We start from the raw sequence: 20,824 nt of genomic DNA, 5'->3' as shown, positions 1-20,824 counted from the left end.
CCCTTCATCCAAGTTTATGTATATTGTTAATCATATGCTGTAAACCCGGTAGGAATTAATGGGGCAGGAGTATCACACAAGATGTTTTTCTTTTTCTGAGATTTGAATTGCAGTATTTGATTTTTGAGAATTACTTAAAAAGATGGCTGTTTGGAGCATCTTCTAGGGGAACTGTGTGCTTTTAGGAGAGGTAGATAGCAGTAGAAGAGCTCAGAAGGCAGTGATTTCTTTGTGAATCTACTGAATTTCTTGCTTTGGCTGCCACTTCAAGTGAGCAGAAGAGCAGAATGAATCGGTGGTTAAGATTACCTGTCGTTCTTGCCAAGCCCCTTGGTTTGATTCCCACAGCTGACATGGTGGTTCAACCATTCACAACTTCAGTCCAAGGAATTCAAGGTCCTTTTTGACTTTTGAGGGTACATACATGCAGGCAAAACACATAAGACAAAATAGAAAGAATAAAATCCAGTCGAAATATGACTTAATCCAGGGGTGTTCTCTTTTCATATATTTGTGGTAGAGTATGTTTTTGTGTTAGTGCCATATCTTAAATTGAATAAATTATGCTGATGTTTCGTAGGCTATTTAAAGCCAATCAATCTTTGAGACTATTGAAGACATGATACACAAACTTTTTAAACATATTCATTAAGGTAGATTATTACAAAGATTAGATGGGGCTATATTACAAAAAAAAAAAATAGTATCAGTAGCATTCAGATACATCATGCTATCTACCACATGGAAAAGTTAGAAAGAAATTATTTTTCCCTCTAACGAAAAGAATCTAAACTTTTGGCCAATGAGTCAAGCTCCTGGAGTGCAATTGAAGTGAGGGAGGAGCGATGATATGAACAAAGGAATCAAGACTAACCCAAACTAGTGAGAGATCACTGACTCGGGTGTGGCAAATGGGGAACCTGCATAAGACTGAACTAGACTCCCTTAATATAGGTGACAATGGTGAGACTGGAACAATATATGAGGCCACTGGCAGTGGGTCCAAGATCTAACACTAATGCTCAAACTGATTTAGTGGAGCCCATTCTATATGGAAAGATGCCTTGCTCAGCCTAGACACAGTTGTGTGTGTGTGTGTGGGGGGGGGGTGTGTGTGTGGAGAGGTGCCTTGGTCCTGCCTCAATGAAATGATGGGCCAGACTTAGCAGATTTCCTAGGGGAGACCTTACCCTCTCCATGGTGCAGATAGGAGGTGAGGAGGGAGTGAGGGTAGTGGGAGAAGAGGAGGGAGGAGGAACTGGGATTGGATGTAGGGCCCTGCATGGACCCCTGAGGTGCCTTGAGCTAGCCTGAAGCTGTTGGCCAGAACTCTTTGCCCCAAGGCTTTTGTTGGTATTCTTCCCATGACAATACATCTCGTGACACACACCCCGTGACAACCTTACCTCGTGACAACACAGGGAGAAGCTAAGCCTAAAAATTCCTGTAATTTTCCACTGTGCTATAAGTCGGTATTTAAGCCCATTCTTGCCCCTCCATAAATGGCATTCAGCATTTGGTGTTCCAACATTGCCAATGAAAGAATGACCCACTGTCTTGTCTTTATTTCAATCTCTAGGCCTTCGCCCGATTCGTGGAAAAGATGGTAGCGTGGGCGCCACAAGTGGAGGTCTCACCGAGATCAGGAAAGAAAGGATCACCTAAGAGATCGCCCTCAAAGGCTGGCTGGCAAAAGTAAGTGAATGAGGGTGTATTGAAGGATGGGTGCCAGTAACTATAAGGAAAAACTCAGCTGGCAATTAGTGGCCCTATTGAAAAGGCAGGGCACCAGGATTAAAACAAGACAGCTAAAGAATTCATTGCATAAAGTAAAAGAAATGGCATAGGTGAATAGGACTTTTCAGGAAGTACAAGATTTAGAACAAGGTAGAAGCCTTAGAAAAGGAAAGACAGGTGTTTCCAGTGATTGATACAGTGGATCCTCAGACAACAGGGTTAGGGATCACAGCCCATTAAATTTTAAGGATATAAAACAGCTTAAAGAGGCTGTCACTGTTTATGGGCCTCATGCTCCTTTTACTCAATTTTTGAGTCTTTCCCAGTGTTAAATTGCACCCCTAGTGATTGGATGCAGCTCTGTAGAGTCGTGCTGAGTGGGGGTGACTATTTGCTCTGGAGAGGCGAATTTCAAGAATTTTGCAAGGAAACTGCACAAAGTAATGCTGCTGCCAGATTTCCTGCTAGGAATTTAGATATGCTCACAAGCACTACAAGTGGATGTCAATATGCTACCATTGCAGCTCAAATTCTTTTTGACTCAGTGGTCTATGCACAAATTGCTGCTGCTGTTACTAGAGCTTGGAAAGCCCTGCCTAATAAGGCTGCAGGAGATCAACTATCTAAGTTATTGCAGGGACTGTCTGAGCCCTATTCAGAATTTGCAGACTGCCTCCTACAGCTGGCAGGTCACATTTTTGGTGATGTTGAAAATGCCATGCCCATAGTTAAACAATTGGCATTCAAAAATGCAAATAAGTATTGTAAAGAGTCTTTGTGTCCCAATGAGGCCAAAAGTCTTAATGAATATATATGCATATGTCGGGACATAGATGGTCATCACATTTTATGGGCCAGGTTATAGCTTCAGTTATTTAAAGAGGTGGGGAAAATGGAGGAGCCAGGCCAAAGACTTGCTTTGGGTGTGGACAACCAGGAACTGCTGTGGCTCCAGAATGTATTATTCAGTTTCTTAAATGGTCAGATGATGAAGGACATACAGGACTTTTTCAGCCTTTTGTTAAGTCATATCCCTGTTAATCTTTGGGAGAGAGATGTGCTTCAGGCCATGGGAGCAGTCCTTCCTACTGAGCCTGTTAAAAATATGGCGGCTAACCAAGTTTATGTACAAGAAAAAGGACTGGGTAAATTCCTACAAGGCGACCCTCAGTCTGTTGCATCTAAAAATTTAATTATCAAAAGAGCTGGAGATCGCTCGGGGCTGGAAAATTTTCCCTAGAGGTTATTGCTATGCATCCTGTTCCCATTCCTATTATCTGGAAAACTGATGGGTAGAGCAATGGCCCTTATCTTATAGGCTGCACATCAACTTGTAAAGGAACAATTAGAGGCAGGACATATTGTTCCTTCCACTTCCCCATGGAATACCCCAATCTTTGTTATAAAGAAAAAAATCTGGAAAATGGAGAGTCCTACAAGATCTCCGAGCTGTTAATGATTGTATACAAATTATGGGAGCAACATAACCTGGCTTAACTTCCCCTCTAGGTATTCCTCAAGGCTATCATTTATTAGTTATAGACCTAAAAGATTGTTTTTTTTAGCATTCCCTTGCATCCTCAGGATAGTGAGCGATTTGCATTTAGCATTCCTTTTATTAACTTTAAAGAGCCCTATAAGAGATATCAATGGGTGGTGTTGCCTCAAGGAATGGCCAATGGTCCCACTATTTGTCAAACTTATGTATCTTTGGCCATTGCCCCCGTTAGAGAGAAATTTCAATCCCTGTATATTATGCATTATATGGATGATATTCTTTTAGCTGGCCTGGATTCTAAGAAAGTAAATGAGGCTTTTGGAAAATCGCAACATAATCTTCAACTAACTGGCTTAAGAATAGCCCCAGAAAAGATGCAACAAGAATTTCCCTATCAATACCTGGGTCATCAATTTTTATATTCTGGGATCAGTCCTCAAAAGATTTCATATATTGGCTCCCTTAAAAACTGCTTCAGTCTCTTGTGTACAAGAACATTTACTAGCCATACAAAGCCTACTATGGATGCACTCTCATCCAATTTTTGTAGGACATCTCTGAGCGCATTCTGATTTGCCTGGCCCTTTAATTGAAGGAAATGCCATTGCTGACTTTAATACTAAAACAGATAATGCCATCATGATGATGGGAGAGTCTGGTTATGAAGCAGCCTGCAAAGCTCATACAACCTTCCACCTTAACTCAGGGTCTCTTAAATTCCATTTTAAAATTACTACAGACCAAGCTATTGATATAGTTAAGAATTGTTCCCTAAGTGCAGAGTTCTTACCTGTTCCACACCTTGGAGTTAACCCCCGTGGTGTCATGCCTAATCATATCTGGCAGATGGATGTTACTCGTGTTCCTTCCTTTGGCCAACTACAATTTGTTCATGTATCTGTGGATACCCATTCTCATCTCATATTTGCCTCTGCTCATACTGGAGAAAGGCTTAAGGATGGTAAGAGCCATTGTTTACTTATATGGGAATGCCCAAACAATTAAAAACTGATAATGGCCCTGCTTATACTAGTCAGGGTTTTAACTCGTTTTGCAAAAATTTTTTTATCTCACATAAGACAGGCTTTCCTTATAATCCCCAGGGTCAGGCCATGGTGGAAAGTGCACAATTAAAGCCTATCTTCATAAAACAAAAAAGAGGGAGTTTACAGGGTCTCCTCATAATCACCTTTCTCTTGTCCTTTATATTTTAAAAATTTTTAACTATTGATGGTGCTGCTCGATCTGTGGCCGACCTATATTGGCGCTCTCAGTCATCTGACTATGGCTCAGTTATGTGGAAGAATGTCACTACTGGAAAATGGTGTGGCCCCGACCCAGTTCTAGTATGGGCCCGAGGGTCAGTTTGTGTCTTTCCACAAGACTCAGATAACCCTGTTTGGGTGCCTGAGCGGCTGATCCTCCATATGTGGAGGGACGGTGATTGTAACAGCCAGATAGAAGGTCTGATGGGTCTTCAAGAATCTACCCATCCTGATGCCTGTGGGTCTGAGTAGCCATATGTGGCCTTTTTTCATGACCATTAATTATAGTTTGGATCAAGCGGCTATAAATTTACACTTTGATCCAAAGGACAAGAATTTCACCTTCATCTTAGGCACTGTATTCTGGTTCCATTCTTTTTGTTGTAACCAATGCTACTAATTTTGGAGAAAGTTTCAATTGTTCTCAGCAGGTCTGCTGGCTGTAACAGCTGTTGTGGGCCACGTACCCCAAGGTGTGCAGAAGAGAGGAAGGGAGATTCCGGGATCATGGCTGCCAGTGCCGCCTTCACCACTGAAGCAACAGTTTCTACCATAGCCCTCTCCCAATCTGTAAATACTGCACAGTGGATCAACTAGCAGGTGATTTGGCTTAAGCCTTAGCTACCCAAAGCACACTTGATTATCTAGTACAAATTGGCCTTTTTAAACTAAATTTACAAACTAACCTCCTATAGGAACACTTGAATTTTTGTGAGAAGCTCATTTGGCTTCTCTGTCTTTTACACATATCTGTGTTAATGCATCATTTTTCTCCAGAAATCCTGGAGTGATCAGTTTTTAAGTTATACACATGCTTTAGCCATACAGATCATTAACATCTATGAAACCTGAGTGCCACTTGCCAATGCAGAAGGCCATTTACAAGGACTTCAACTTGTGGGCAAATCATTGGGGGTTTGTAGCCCTTGCGCTTGGTGCTACTTTGCCACAGCATTAAACAGGCCCAAGCCAACTTTCTAACAAGACACAGTTTTTGGCTCAAGAGAAAATGCCTCTGCCCACATGTGGCTGACAAACTATTCACCAGTGACGGGTAAGGCAGAGGGGGCAAATATCCAACCTAAGACAGGAAGGTTACCGGCCTGGTTGACCTTTCCAATGATGGGTAAGGAATTATTCTGGGAATTATGCTGACATCCTCTGCCACCTAAGGCAGGTGTTAGTTTATATTAAAAGAAAGGGGGGACTGTAGGGCCCTGCATGGGCCCTTGAGGCGCCTTGAGCTAGCCTGAAGCTGTTGGCCAGAACTCTTTTCTTCAAGGCTCTTCCCGCGACAACACATCTCGTGACACACACCCTGTGACAACCATACCTCGTGACAAAACAGGGAGGAGCTAAGCCTAAAAATTCCTATAATTTTCCACTGTGCTATAAGTCAATATTTAAGCCCGTTCTTGCCCCTCAATAAACGGCATTCAGCATTTGGTGTTCCGACATTGCCATTGAATGAATGACCCGCTGTCTTGTCTTTATTTCAATTGCTAGGCCTTCGCCCAATTCGTGGAAGAGATGGCAGCATGGGCGCTACAATTGGAATGTAAAAAGAAAAAAGAATCTAAACTTAGAAATAGCCTTTGGAAATAGTCGTAAACTTGATAAAGAAAATTATAGAACTGTACATGATAGTATCATAGTCAAAGAAACAGATGTACTTTGAAAAACAAGATTAATATTTTAAAAGAAGTCAGTTCAGTTTAGGTTTGTTTTATCTGCATTATGCCATCAATAATGAAAACAACAACAACAACAACAGCAACAAAAACATTTCTTGTGAACATTGTAAAGAACCTGGGAAAGCATTCTAAATTTTACTTTGAAGAATTTACATTGTGGAAGAGCAGCTGGAAGAAAACTAAAAACAAAAATAGTAATAAGGAACATCATCTTGGTTGATTTGCTATAAATGAAAACTATAGATGCTGAGTCAGGGTATCCAGCCTCAGATCCAAGTGTGTTCAGGGATTTAAAGTTCAGGAAAACACTGGCTTTTGAATCAATGGGTTGTGTGTGTGTGTTTAAACAGCATGTTTAACACATTTATGAGACAATGTCCAGTGTGCAACCATTTGAGAAGAAGTGATATTTCTATAATGTTATATTTTTACTTATTTATTTTCTATTTGAAATTTTATACAATGTACATATTCATGTATAAGTATAAATATTTATTTTTTAATTTTTGAAAGTAGCTTATAATTACCACACTTTCTTCATTTTCAAAACTCCCTCCAAAACTACTCATGTATCCTTCTTTGCTGTCTCTTAAATTTATGTTGTTTATTTCTTTGTTACATAAACTTATAAGTATATACATACAACTTGCTCAGTCTTTATAATGTATGTATATAATTTCAGGGCTGGTCTCTTAGTACTGGATAACTAGTTGGGGATGCTCTTCCCTGACAAAGACTATTTCTTCTGCTCTCAGTATTTCTTTGGAGCCTCAAAAGCTCTCTCCCTTCCTTGTTAGCACATCTATTGGTGTTGTTCTTGCACAGGTCATGTCATGTTAGTGAAGTGTCTCCCACATTTCTAGGAATGAATCTCACAGCAAAGGGCTTATTCCTCTGACTCTTATATTCTTCACAACCCCTCTTCTGCTATGATCCCTGAACCTTATACATTTATCAGGTTACAAATTGCTTTTGTGGAAAGGGCTACTAGGGCAATCTCGAATTCATCCAGGAATCATCTTAATTAATATGAATATTGATTCATTTCTAATAATTAATGACATGTGTATGAGAAGTCTTCACAAATTTGTGTTGAAATTGGTTCTTTTGGTATAAGAGTTTATGGTTACTTCTTTAGTGATTACACAACTTGGTTAAAGCTTTCATCATATTGGGATTTGTTTTCTTTTTGTTCTTGTGAACTTAAATCAATTTGTAACACATTGTACATCTTTATATGAAATATAGGCACAGTGTGAATACTTTGTGATAGCTTGGGTACAAAGTTGTTCCCGCATTTATGAAAGATTTGTTAGAGTTACAAGCATGCTGGGGGTGGGGGCGGGGGAGAGGATTACCATGTGCCCTGATTCTGTTGTACCACATTTCTTTCCTGGGGAAGAACAAAGATGTGGTACTTCATTAAGATGTGTTGTATAGAAGGTCTGGTTCTCATAGCTCTTTCTCATCTACAAGCAAACTTGTATAATTGCTGAGACAGAGGTAAAACAATAGGAGCCAGGCCTTGAAGCACAGATAGAAGGAGGTACAGGTATAGGTGATGTTGTAATTAAAAATATCTGGGATGGTTAAGTGCCATCTAGATGCATTGACCTCTAGGGTTTTTATAGGGGCTGTTTCTTCTCCATTCTACTAAAATTGGGACTTTTATAGTCGAAAGGTATTCTCTGCAACATACATATTTAATGTATGCACAACCTATTAACATTATGGTTCTGACAACTTAATTTTTGACGTTACTTCATATTCATTCTTAACACTTGCATTCCTTCACTGAGATACTTTGTTACCATTGAATGTTATTTTTTTGTGTTTTTACATGTTTTTTATTTGAGTGTGTGTATGTTTGTGGATGCATGCACATACTGCGTGCATAATGATGTGCTTATGAAGGACAACTTGCAGAAGTCACTTTTCTCATTCTACCATATGGGTTATGTGGTTCAAACTCAGGTCTTCAGGTTTGGTGCACATACCATTACCTATTGAACCATCTCACCGATTTGTGAATTATTTTTCTGTCAATTTTTTTTGTGCTGTGCAGCTGATTGACTTCAACTGCATTTATGTGGGCTGTCAACCTTTTAAACACATTATTTATGTTACAGCTGATTGGGGGGTGTTCTTAGAGAACCTTGTGGATAATGGCATTGCAGGTATGTCACCAGTAAGTTTGCAGAGAGATCTTTTGCTCTACCTGGATATACATAATGGGTGGTTTAGAAGCCGTGCACATACTGGTTTCCAGTCTTTCATTTACCTAATTGTTCGGAAGCAGTCTGGTAGCATTAGGCAGGAAGAAATCACAGCAGGCTGCACCCTCTATAGTACTACAGTCCCTGTGCATGCCTTGGATATATGAATAAATACTAGATTGTAGTCCCTGTGAGGGCCTCAGATTATCAGAACTTTTTCACCCACAGGAGTCACACACTCTGCATCTCCATATAGACTGATAGTACTTTTCAAGGCATCTTGGTCCTTGTAAATGGCAATTGCTACAGTTCTTAGCCCGGGATCTGAAACTCTTGGCCCCAAAGAATTGGGGGAAAAAACCTCTAGTAAAGACATTTGTTAGAGAGCAACTTTGCTGTCTGGAGTTTGAATATGGTTTACTTACAGAGGATGAATGCTTTGCTAGGTGCTGAAGCCTTGGATCAGGGTTTCACAGAGTGCTAGAGAATGCTGATGAGCCCTTTACCTGGGTAAAAATAAGCTACAAATTTGCTAAGTTGTTTTACAGGGCATGTTCCAACATAATTTAAGCTTATCTGCCTTCAAATGTCTTTTGAATGGTGAAGCCATATATAAATGATAGCATTTATCTTGGCTGATTAAGTAGGGAAGTATTGCATGCCGTTTCTGTCACCATGCATGTCTAATCCAGATGGACTGAAATGGGCATCTTTTTGTCATGGGATTAACATTTAGATACTATGCCAGTTGTGTATGTGAATTCTCTTAGAACTCTCTCACTTTGTGCTGGATTTACAAGAGAACAAGTAGCAGATCTGGTTTTCTCTAGGCTGTCATCTATTAGTTAATGTGAAGTTCTGGTGAAAAGGCTGAAGGTGTGTGTGTATGTGTTGTCTGTGTGTGTTTCTGCTTGTAGGGACAATTTTAACTGTCAAATGTGGCTACTTGCTTTATTGTGCTTCACACATTTTCTCATAGAAAATGTTTATTAAGTTTTTAATTTTTTCTCATTTTTTTTCAAATGCATCTGATATATTTTCCTGTGTGTCAACAGGCCTTCTCTCTTGAGATGGCTGACAAGATAATCTCCTTTTCAATGCAACCTAATGCCTGAATAGAAAGTGTTTTGATTATTATTATGTGAGTAATTACAGATATTATTCCTATATTTTATTAAATTAAAGAAAGTTTAACATTTTTTACTTGAGGGTTTTGATAAGAATAAAACTTTATCTGAGTCCAGTGCTTTGCTCTGAAGTCTGTATGTAGTATATTTATTATTTTTTTTCACTGTCATAATGTAAGTTGATAATAGATGGAGTGGTAGAGTTTATGGATAAGGATCATTCTTGCAGTTTTGATTTTAATCTAGACAAAGTGTTTTATGTGTATTATGTGGCTGCATGAGTTCATGTGTGTTATTTACATGTAGATACCCTCAGAGGTCAGTTGTGAGCCCCTCATGTGGGCGCTTGGAAATGAACTCTGGTCCTCTGCAAGAACAATAAACACTCTCAAACACCAAGCTGTCTCTTAAGCCCCTCTTATTCTTTTAACCCTCTTCCTATCCACAAGTGGCAGTCATTAACAATTTATCACGGGACACTTTTTTTTTTCCAGTGTAATAAGGGCTGTGGTCATAACTCAATGGTGAAGTGCTTGCCTACATACATGGGGTCTTGGCTTGAAGTTAACCAGCCACTTAGAATTATTGTGAGTGGAGTGGGGAAGGAGGTAAGAGAAAGAGGAGGGGAGAATAGACCATGAGGGATCAGGAAGATTGAGTCAAGGGATGAGTAGAGGAGAACAAGAAAAGGGATATCTTAATAGAGGGAGCCACTATAGGTTTAAAGATAAATCTGGCACTAGGGAAATGTTCAGAGATCCACAAGGATGACCCCAAATAAGAATCTATGCAATAGTGGAGGGGCTATTTTTAAATGCCTTTATAATGAGATTGATGACCACCTTAAATGTCATCCTATAGTCTTCATCTAGTAGCTGATGGAACCAGAAGCAGAGATCCACAGCTAAGCACTGAGGTGAACTCCTAGAATTCAGTTATAGAGAGGGAGGAGTGATGAATGATGAGCAAAGGGGTCAAGACCATGCCTGGGAAACCCACAGAAACAGCTGACCTGAACAAGGGGAAGCTAATGGACTGAACAAGGGGGAACCAACATAGAACTTAACGAGGCCTCCTGAACTTGGATGACAGATAGGAGGCCTGGGCAGTTTATGGGGCCTCTTACAGTGGAACTAGTATTTATTCCTAGTGCACAAATGGACATTGGGAGCCCATTCCCCACTGAGAGATACAATCTTAGCCAAAATACATGGGGGAAGGGGTTAGGCCCTGCCCCAAATGATGTGATAGAATTTGATGACCTCCCATGGAAAGCCTTACTTTCCTTGGGGAGTGGAATGGGAGCTGAGGGAGGGGGTTGGTGGGGTCCATGGGAGGATGGGAGGAAAAGGGAACTGGGATTGATATGTAAAATAAGATTCTTTCTAATAAGAAAATCAAACAGAAAAAAATGAAAATATATTACAAAAAAATTATTGTGAGAACAAGGGTTAGACTGTTTCTCTGTGTTTTCTCACAATGTGCTAATTTACAAACCAAAGGTTTAGACAGATACACTTCAAATGTAAGTAAAGAAGTAACTTGTATATTTTAATTATATTTTACTTCAGAAATAATTTTTTAAATAAAAATTTACTGGCTAATAGTCAATGTACATACTGATGGGTTTTATTAATTCTTTATCATGTAAATATGTCTATACTTTTACTATATTTACCATTCCCATTTCTCTCTCCTTCTATACCCACTATGTTGTTTGAATAAAAATGGCCCCACAAGCTGGTAGGGATTGGCACTATTAGGAGATGTGGCCTTGTTGGAGTGGGTGTGGCTTTGTTGGATGAAGTGCATCACTGTCAGGGTGAGCTTTGAGGGTTTAAATGCTCAAGCCAGGTCCAGTGTAGCTCACTGTCTCTTCCTGCTATCTGGAGATCCAGATGTAGAATTCTCAGCTACCTCTCCAGCACCATGTCTGCCTGCATGCCACTGTGTCCTGCCATGATGATAAAATGGAATAAACTTCTGAACTGTAAGCCAGTACCAATTAATGTTTTCCTTTATAAGAGTTGCTGTGGGCATAGTGTCTATTCAAAGCAATAGAAATCCTAACTAAGACACCCACCATTAACATTCATTTCCCCATATCACATGTGCATGCATGAGGGCATATATTCTTGTTTTGCTGTGAGATTGAGACATATTATTAGATGTTTCATTTGGGATCTAATCTTTTAAATGTAGACATTTTAACAGATTATCTATCTATCTATCATCATTATCTCTATCATCTATCTATCTATATTTGCAAGTCCATTAGATTTATAATGCCATTTAACTCAGTTATTTCTTTGCTGATTTTTGTCTTGTCTAGACGATCCATGTATTGGTGAAGGTGGGGGATTCAAGGCACCAACTATTATAGTGTTGAGGTCAATGTGCACCTTCACATATGGAGGAGCTTTGGTTTGTCTTTATTATTATTTTTAATTAAATTGTGTTTACTGATTAATCACTATGAAGTGATTTTCTTTGCATTTTCTGATGAATTGTGATTTGAAGTCTAACTTTTCCATTACTAATGTGGCTACATCTTGGTTGTTGTTATTGTCTGATTTTTCCTACTTCCCTTTCCTTGGAGTGCCCCTTTTTATCCTTTCAATAGAAGGACATTTTTTTTGTCCTGACTAATAAGCTTTGTTCCTTGTGTGTAGCAAATACATGGATCCTATTTCTTAACCCAACCTCCTAGTCTGTGCCATTTGTTTGGGGTATTGAGGCCATTTTACCATTTGGAGTTATTATTGATAGTTATTAATTCTTAACATTTTGCTGTTTTTGTAATGTTTGGTAATATTCTAATCCTAGTTTGCATATAGGGTATTATAGTACTGTTTATCCATTCTCAAAGCCTCATGAGTGTATTTATTTCCATCTTTAGTATGTAGGATTCTTCATGTATTTTTGTGATGTTCCCATAGTGGTTATCAATTCCTTTAGTTTTTGTTTATCTCAAGGTTTTTCTTTCTCCTTCAATTACAATGGATGGTTTTGGTATATATAGAGATTTGGTGTGGCAGTTACTGTGTATCAAAACTTGGAATACATCACTCCATGCTCTTCTTTCAGAGTTTCTGTTGAGAAATCTGCTATTATTCTAATGGGTTTGCCTTTGTGTGACTTTTGATAAGACTGTCTTGTGACTTCCAAAGTACTTTCTTTGTTCTGCATACTTTTTCTCCATGGTCTTATCTGTTTGGAATTCTAAATGTTCTAGTATCTACATAGCCATCTCTTGAGATTTGGATTTGGGTTTTTTTTTTTTCTTTTTTTGCTTTTGTTTTGCTGAATACACTTTTTATCTTGTACTTTTTCTTTCTTTCTGTGCTCATGATTCATATCCTTGGTCTCATAATGGTGTATTGTAAGTCTTGTATGTTCTGGTTATAAATTATCATTATTGTATCTATGTTATGTGAATACTTTAATTCCCATACACTTGTCTTCAGGCCCTGTTATTCTACCTTCCTACAAATATGCTCTATTTTCAATGAAGTTTTTATTTGATAGATTGAGGTTTCCATTTAAAATTTGCTATTTTTTCAGCATTTCTGCATGTCGTCTAACTTCCTCTTTCTATATTGTATTGACATCTTTATTTTATTCAGTGGCTTATTTGTTTTGTTTATGACTTTACTCAGGAGGCTAGTTGTATTTTATTTTATTTTTAGTTTGCTGAAATGTCTTATCATAATTCTTTTCAATTCTTTATCTGTTATTTCATCTAGTTCACTCTCATTGGAATCAAGTGCTATGGAACAGATACTTTTTCCAGGAGCTGTGTTGCCTTGAGTTTTTGTGTTTTTTGCACTGGGATTTTCATATCTGGGATTAGGTTATAGGGTGAACTTTATTTTTGAACATCTTTCCCTTTCCAGCTGAATTTGTTTTCAGTGTTCTATTGGGACTATATGGTGGTAGGGTTGATTGAGGTCTTCTTACGCCCACCCTGGACTTAAAGTATATGTAGGCTAGTATCTAATTTTTCAAATGATGTGCGCAGGTCTTTGCACATGAGTCAGTACCATTTTGAGAGCAGAACATTAGCAGACGAAGCAACCCCAACTAAGGATAGTTCCATCTCATGTATTGTGGAAGGTGCCCATTTTTTTTTTTCCTTTGATGATAGAAGAGTATTTTCCTTCTGATTAATTCACACATTTTGTTGTCACTCACATGTTTGCTATTCTGCATAAAAGATGGTAGTATAAATAACTAGTTTGTATAAAATTAGCTTTGCTATTTAAAACATAGTCCATATAAAGGCTCTGCATGTCTGTATGTTTGTGCTGGTATTTTCCATGGAAGGCTAAACATTTGGCTTTTAATGGACTAAAACATAGCTCCTATGAGTGGAAGGGTACAAGAAGTCAGTGAAGAGCAAAGCAGGGCTGGTGCAGGCTCAGTCTGTATGTCTTTTAGGGAAGGTTAGTATACCTAGTGTTATAATGCATCATGCAAAACAAAATCCTGCAGTTGATCTGTAGTTAGCACATTGCTTTCAAATTGTAAATGTGAGTTCATATTCTAATCACATTCTTTTGCAACCATTCATGTCTGTGCCCCTATGTTAGATTGGGCAAGATCACAAATGCAAGCCAAGAGAGGGTTTGCTACAGCTTGGTATACAGTATGACTGTACTCCAGGTGAACAGAGAAGATGCAATGATTTTTCTATTTGGGTTCCACAACTATGAACTTATTTCAAGAGACAAATCAATGTAAGAAGACAAACAAATTTACTTGTGACAGTTTCATGTGGTACAGGTTAATTCAGAAATCAAGACCTAAAGGAAAAAAGCAACAAACACACACACACACACACACACACACACACACACTCACACACATGCATGATAGTAATAGTATATTTAAACCAGGAGTTTGTGACTAAACTAATTCATGGATAAGCTTATAATATTCTAACAAATACAATATTTAATTTAAAAATAGTAATACATACCCATTAAAGATAACTTTAAAAACACAGAAAGGCATAAGGAAGGAAAGGCAATAAATAGTTAATGCCACTTATTTCTCCACATTAAATTAAAAGATTAAATGTCCATATGTTGTCTAATGTCTGGGGATTCTTCCACTTTCAGGAGCCCATCAGAGAGTCAGAACTCAGTGGGACGAGCTTGGGAATCAAACCCATCCATGGTTGTTCCTGTTGTTACTTTCTTCCACACCCCTGCTTTGCATTACTGCCCTCTCTCAAGGCATGACCCACGAGGAACTGGACTATTACCCCAGTCTAAGTTGCCATTCCTGGAGTTCAAAGTTCATAGTTTGTCATCAACTCTTCATTTCTCTTCACATATATCTCCTTGATGTAGGGAAAAAAGTAGAGAAAATTAAAACTTATACGGCATTTACTCAAAAGTGTAAGCAATTTAGAAAAGATGAGAAGGTCATTTTTACTTAATAGTTAGAACAATCCTTGGTGAGTTAAATTTCTAATTTTGACCCAAGGTAAGAGGAGAAAGGTGATGGTTACTGTTAGAGTTAATGTTTGGGACTAAGTTTTAGAAATACTTCAAATAGGAGTGTCATTTAATGACCAGGAGAACATCTGGTGGCTCCTCAGCAGTGTTGGTTTTGAGCATTTCTGTTTCCCCTTCTCATTAATAATTTATATTTATTATATATAATCACAAAAATTAATTTATAATGATAAATTTTCATTTCTCCAACTATACTGAGATGGAATTGGAGTAATTTAAACTAAGTTAGATGTCAACAAAATGCTCATATGCGATGAAGAATATATTAATACCAAAGTCAAAAGTTTGTCGGTAGATAGGTCAGTGCTTCAAGGGAAAGTTGAATCTGGTTCTAGAAGGAACCTGACTCAGAACCTGTCTGAACTGTAACATCATGATGAAGCAGTTTGATAACTAAATAAGGATCAGGATAAACAAATAGGCCGAATAGATGTTTATTCAGGGAGAAATAACTTACAACCTAGACAGATGAACACCAGGAAATTCAACCCAATCCTCTCCTGTCCGAGTCACGCCAGAAAGAGAGCGCCTTACTTGGCCCCCTCCAACCTCCTTCCACAGGTCACTTCCGCCCATGGCTCCACCCCCCAATGGGTGTGGTCAGTGCTACAGAAGGACTATCTCATTACAATTCCCCTTTTAGTCTAAAGAAAAGATTTAGGCTTAATACAAAACTATATACAAAACAGTGAATAACAAGTGTGTTCTAAGAAAAGGAAAATCGAGAACAAAATGACCTACATATCTAGTCCTAGGGTGAGGGCATAATGGAGTTTACAATAGATTTGTCCTAAGCTGGAAAACGTAAGTCTAGTACCTAATATATCTAACTAGGAAGAGAGAATAATAGTTGTGATAGTTTAATCTTTAACCTCATCAAGACCTGAGAAGGAAATTAACAATACTAGAGTAGACAGGAAATGCGGATGGACAACTTCCAAAAGGTGCAGCAAGGACAGAAACAGCAAGCCACCTGAACAGTCACCCAAGGTCTCACAGCAACGTTGGTACACCCAGATTTGGCTAAGGCCAAGAGAACTTGACAGACCACAACAACAGCAGGGGGGTAGAATGGCTGTCTTACCCTGACTTGGCAAGGTCAAGCAGTCTTCTATATTTGTCTCCTGCAAGCACATAGGACTGCATGTCCAAATCAGTGGTCAAGGTGGGGGCAATTCTATGCCCAACAGGCCATTAGCTGAGGCGAGAATGAACTCCAGCAGGAGCAACAACAGTGTCCAACATATTTTCTGGAAAGTGCACGGTGCTGTCAGGAGCAACAGTGTCTCATGTCAATGGAGTACTAATATTAAAACATTTAAATGCCATGTTCTGCATGTCTATGAAGTGATTGAAGATTAAGCATCTATATCTGACTAATCTCATAGGTACAGGAAATGTGAGTGAAGATAATCTGTAATACTCGGGAACTTAGCTAAAAAGACTGATTAAAACTTCCCTGAGTAAAGCAGGAACAAGTACTTAAACAATATAACTATTTACATATACATACATGTAAATCTCTAAAATAGAGGTAGCGTATAAGTGTCAAGACAAGAGGTAGAACTATAAAGGGCAGCAAGATAAATATCCCAAATTGTATCAATATACAAAATGTCTTGAATACAAGAAAAGTATACATACATAGAATATGGTAAAAAATAATGTGCATAAAACATTGTAAGTGGAAATATTTAACACAATATAACAAAATATAAACTTAATTTTACATAGCTTACCACATAAGAATACACAACAATGTAAGGTGTAAAATACTATCTCATTCTTACTCAAATTTTCGAGAAAATAGGCTAATCTACCTATATCCCATATAAACCATACCTTTCCCAACCATTCCCTATTCTTGTCTAAAAGATAAACCCGAGTGTAAGCATCACCCAATCCCAAATAACTAAAACCAACCCAAAGACAATGACTATTATCCCAAAATTCCAAGGGTAGGGAAAGGGGGCGTCGTCATATTAAGATTACTTTCTGCTGAAATGGGACGATGATTGCTCCAATGGATCCTGTAGGAAGAAAATTTTTAGCAACCAAATTTCTCAACAGAACTGGCTGTGACATATGTAGCTAGTCACTGTGTGGCAGAAAATTCTTGACCGTAGTTCTATTTGAAACTCTGGCCAGGGTGTAATAAAAAGGTGCACCATTACAGCTAGCTAGTCATGAGTTGTCTCGAGCAAAACAGTTTCAAACCGGTTTTAGGGTGATGTTTGTAGCTGATTGAATGAATCCAAAGACACTACCTAGACATTGTCAAGTGTGGGAGGACCATCAGCTCTCCACCACTTGTAACTTCACAGCAACACAGAGACTCTGCAAGACAGTGATGGAGGATAGTTGCTAAGGCTACATACAGCTTATAAGGGAACATTCAGTTTTGAGTGTATTAGCAAGCTAAAAAAAAACTTTTATTGATCAGAATGAATCATGTATATAATTAGAATACTAGAACAGAATGAAAAATATATATGGAGACTCAGAGTTGTCTTTTGAAATTTACTGCATGGTGACATTGTGTGGCAAGCTAGGAAGGAGTACACTGCTATTTAAATATTAGTAACTATTGGATTGGCAATGTGTAAAACTTCATATTTGGTGCATTTTCTCAAGCAATTAAAGCCTTGTTTTCAGAATTACAACTTTAAAAATGGAGATAGATGCTCTAAGTTGCTCTAAAGCTTAGTGTGGTGGTTTGAATTAGAATGGCTCCAAAAGGTTCATATATTTGAATGTGTAGTCACCAAGGAGTGGGAATGTTTGAAAAGATTTGAAGGAGTAGGATGTATGGCCTTGTTGGAGGAAGTGTGTCATTACGGGTGGGCTTCGAAGTTTCAAAAGCCCATGTCAGGCCAAGGCTCTCTTCTCCCTCTCTGCCTACTGACTGAGCATCAGGATACAAACCTCCCAGCTATTTCTCCAACATTATGCCTGCCTGCATGTCTGTTCCCAACCTTGATGATAATGGAGTATAAGCCTCTGAAACTTAAGAAAGTCCTCAATTAAATACTTTCCTTTGTGAGATTTGCCTTGCTCATGGTGACTCTTCACAGCAATAGAACAGTGACTAAGACAGTAAGGCATGAGATAAGAGCGATACAGCCCATCCTAGAATCTAGTTCCCAAAGCACAACTTGAGTGTACATATCGAACAAATAGAATAAAGGCATGGAGTTAGAATGATAGCTGAAAACTTTGGTTTTATTTTTCTATGTGATTTTTGTTCAAATTATTTAAACTTGTTGGGTCAACTTGCCTTGTCTTTAAAGGTGATAATCATATCTGTTTGGATGATGCTTGTGAGGATTAAATATGATAATGGATATCAAAGAATCAAGATGAGGTAGATATTGTATTGTCTTCTATACTGGCAAATTAATTTTCAAAGGTATCATGTCAGCATGATTTAAAGCCATAGTATTAATATAGCAGGCATATTTTTTTTTGATGAGTTTTAAAGGCCCTTCCTATTTTAAAAAAAATGCCCAAGGGAAAAAAATTAAAAACAACCTTGTCCCTTGGTGCTGTCTTTCTCTTAAGTATGATTGCACAATTGTTGGTTGGCTGTGTCGCATTTGGCTTAAAAAAAAATCACTGAGAATGAAACATGTCAGAACAAACATCCTTAGCAAACAAATTGCATTTACAGTTCTCAGAAGCCCATGTGCGTAACATTACAATGAAACTGTTCATGGAATAAATATTTATTTCAGTCTTGTTTTTAAAAATTTAAGTTTACAAGTACAGCCATTGAAAGTTAGTTCTCCATATTTAAGCTAGGAAAGAATTAAAATAACAAATTTCTACTCCTGGTTCACAGGACAGAGGTGATCATTAACTTGGCATCTATTAGCAAATTCATATTATAAAGAATATTTGATTTTTATGTAGAGTTTTTGATTGGTTGAAGGATAGTTTAGCACTGAAATATTGAATAATCACTTTTCTTTATTTCTTTTCTGAGACAGCATTTGTCTGTGTATCCCTGGCTGTCCTGGAACTCACTCTGTAGACCAGGCTGTTATTGAACTCAGAGACCTCCCTGCCTCTGTCTCCCAAGTGCTGGGATTCAAGGCATATGCCACCATGCCTGGCTGAAGAGTATGTTTTCAATAGAGATTTATTACTGTGTATTTCAATACTTCAGTTAATATATGTATTTAGATAAATACATCTTCTTTTAGAAAATTTACAGAATTCTCATAAATAAGAATTTTTAAAAGTTATGTGCAATCTCTTTAACAATAAGTACTATGCCTCTTAGAAAATGCATTGACACACATCTATTTACAGAAAATTTCAATCATGTATCCATAATTTACATCTTCCAACCAAGTGATTTATTTTAAATGTTTGTCATGGTTATACATTTTTACCTTTCTTTTATTGCCCGCCCATACAGATGTCTAGAATGGGAGTTCCAGTTATTCAAACTCTGTGCTATCACTGCCCATTTAAACCTATTTCTACAAACACTCCTCACCAGGTTTTGTTTCTGATCAAATTGTGGGCTGACTGTAATATGTAACGTCTGGGAGCTCACTGTAGATGACACTCTGTCACTTATAAAATAGGATTCCTTCCTCTAGCCCTTCGGTGCACATTTTCCTTACTCCTCAACATTTCTGGAGATTAATTCATACAGCACTCTCATTTGTCCTTGATCGTAAGATTTTGTGAATCGAACCCACCACTCACTTCCACTCTTTTAGGTGTGTGAAGGCTTCATTTCTCTCAGGCTTCCTTGTAGCACACCTCACAGCTCTTTCAGTGAGGTCTGTGTGCTTTAAATGACAAGGACCTCAAAATTGACTTCCCTTGGAAGTTCAAATGGCAGATGAAATCCATGATTTATGCTGTTTAGAAAGGAGCTTCCTGACATGTATCACACTTTCGTCAACATATTATCTATATGGGGATAGAGAGAGAGAGAGAAAATGTTAATGTTATTATTATCCATTCAGAATCTCTGAATGGTTGGTGGAGAGGGCCTCTCAAGTTCTAATTCAACAACCAAGTCAGTACACAGAGAAAAAACTTTTCCTTCATGAGCCAACTTGGTGTAGTGGAAAGCCTTTATTTAGAACTAGGCATCTGGGTTCAAATCCTGATTCTGCCACTTACATATGTAACTTGCTGGGGCCACTGGTTTTATTACCTCTCTCAAATTTCAATTCTATTTGGTTCATTAGATGAGTTTCTTTCTTTCTTTCTTTTTTTTTTTTTTCTTGTTCTTCACTAGTGTACTAGGATCGCTTGTAATTAATTGCCTGAGCAATTAACTCAATGCTTTTTCGGCAAATGCCTTCTCTGTTACACCGTGGTTTCTCTTATAGTTAAGAAATCTGGCATGGGGTGTCTGAGTGTACACTGAGTTTCAAAGCTTAGTGAACTGTGAATATGTGGTTAATGAGGAGCATGTAGAATCCTTATTCTGTGATTAGCCTTATGCAACTTCTTGGAATTCCTCCCATTTTGTATTTCTCCAGGTCATTTGTCTTTTGAAATAGACTGGAGATATGTGCTGGGAAAGACATGACAAAGAACAAAGGCAGCTGACAACTGCTGAGAGGAGAGTTAGCTTCTCCCAGGGATGAGCCCCTTCTCCCAGGGAGGAGCCCCTCCCTGGATGTCTACAACAGATTGGCCAGTCCTGAAACCACATACATACCAACAACAGCTTGTATTTGTATATTTCCTCACATACATACATATATATGCATTGTTACATATATAATAGC

The sequence above is a fragment of the Phodopus roborovskii genome, unplaced genomic scaffold (genome assembly GCF_943737965.1).
Source record: "Phodopus roborovskii unplaced genomic scaffold, PHOROB, whole genome shotgun sequence".
In the NCBI taxonomy this organism is placed as follows: Eukaryota; Metazoa; Chordata; class Mammalia; order Rodentia; family Cricetidae; genus Phodopus; species Phodopus roborovskii.
This window is presented reverse-complemented; position numbering follows the sequence as displayed.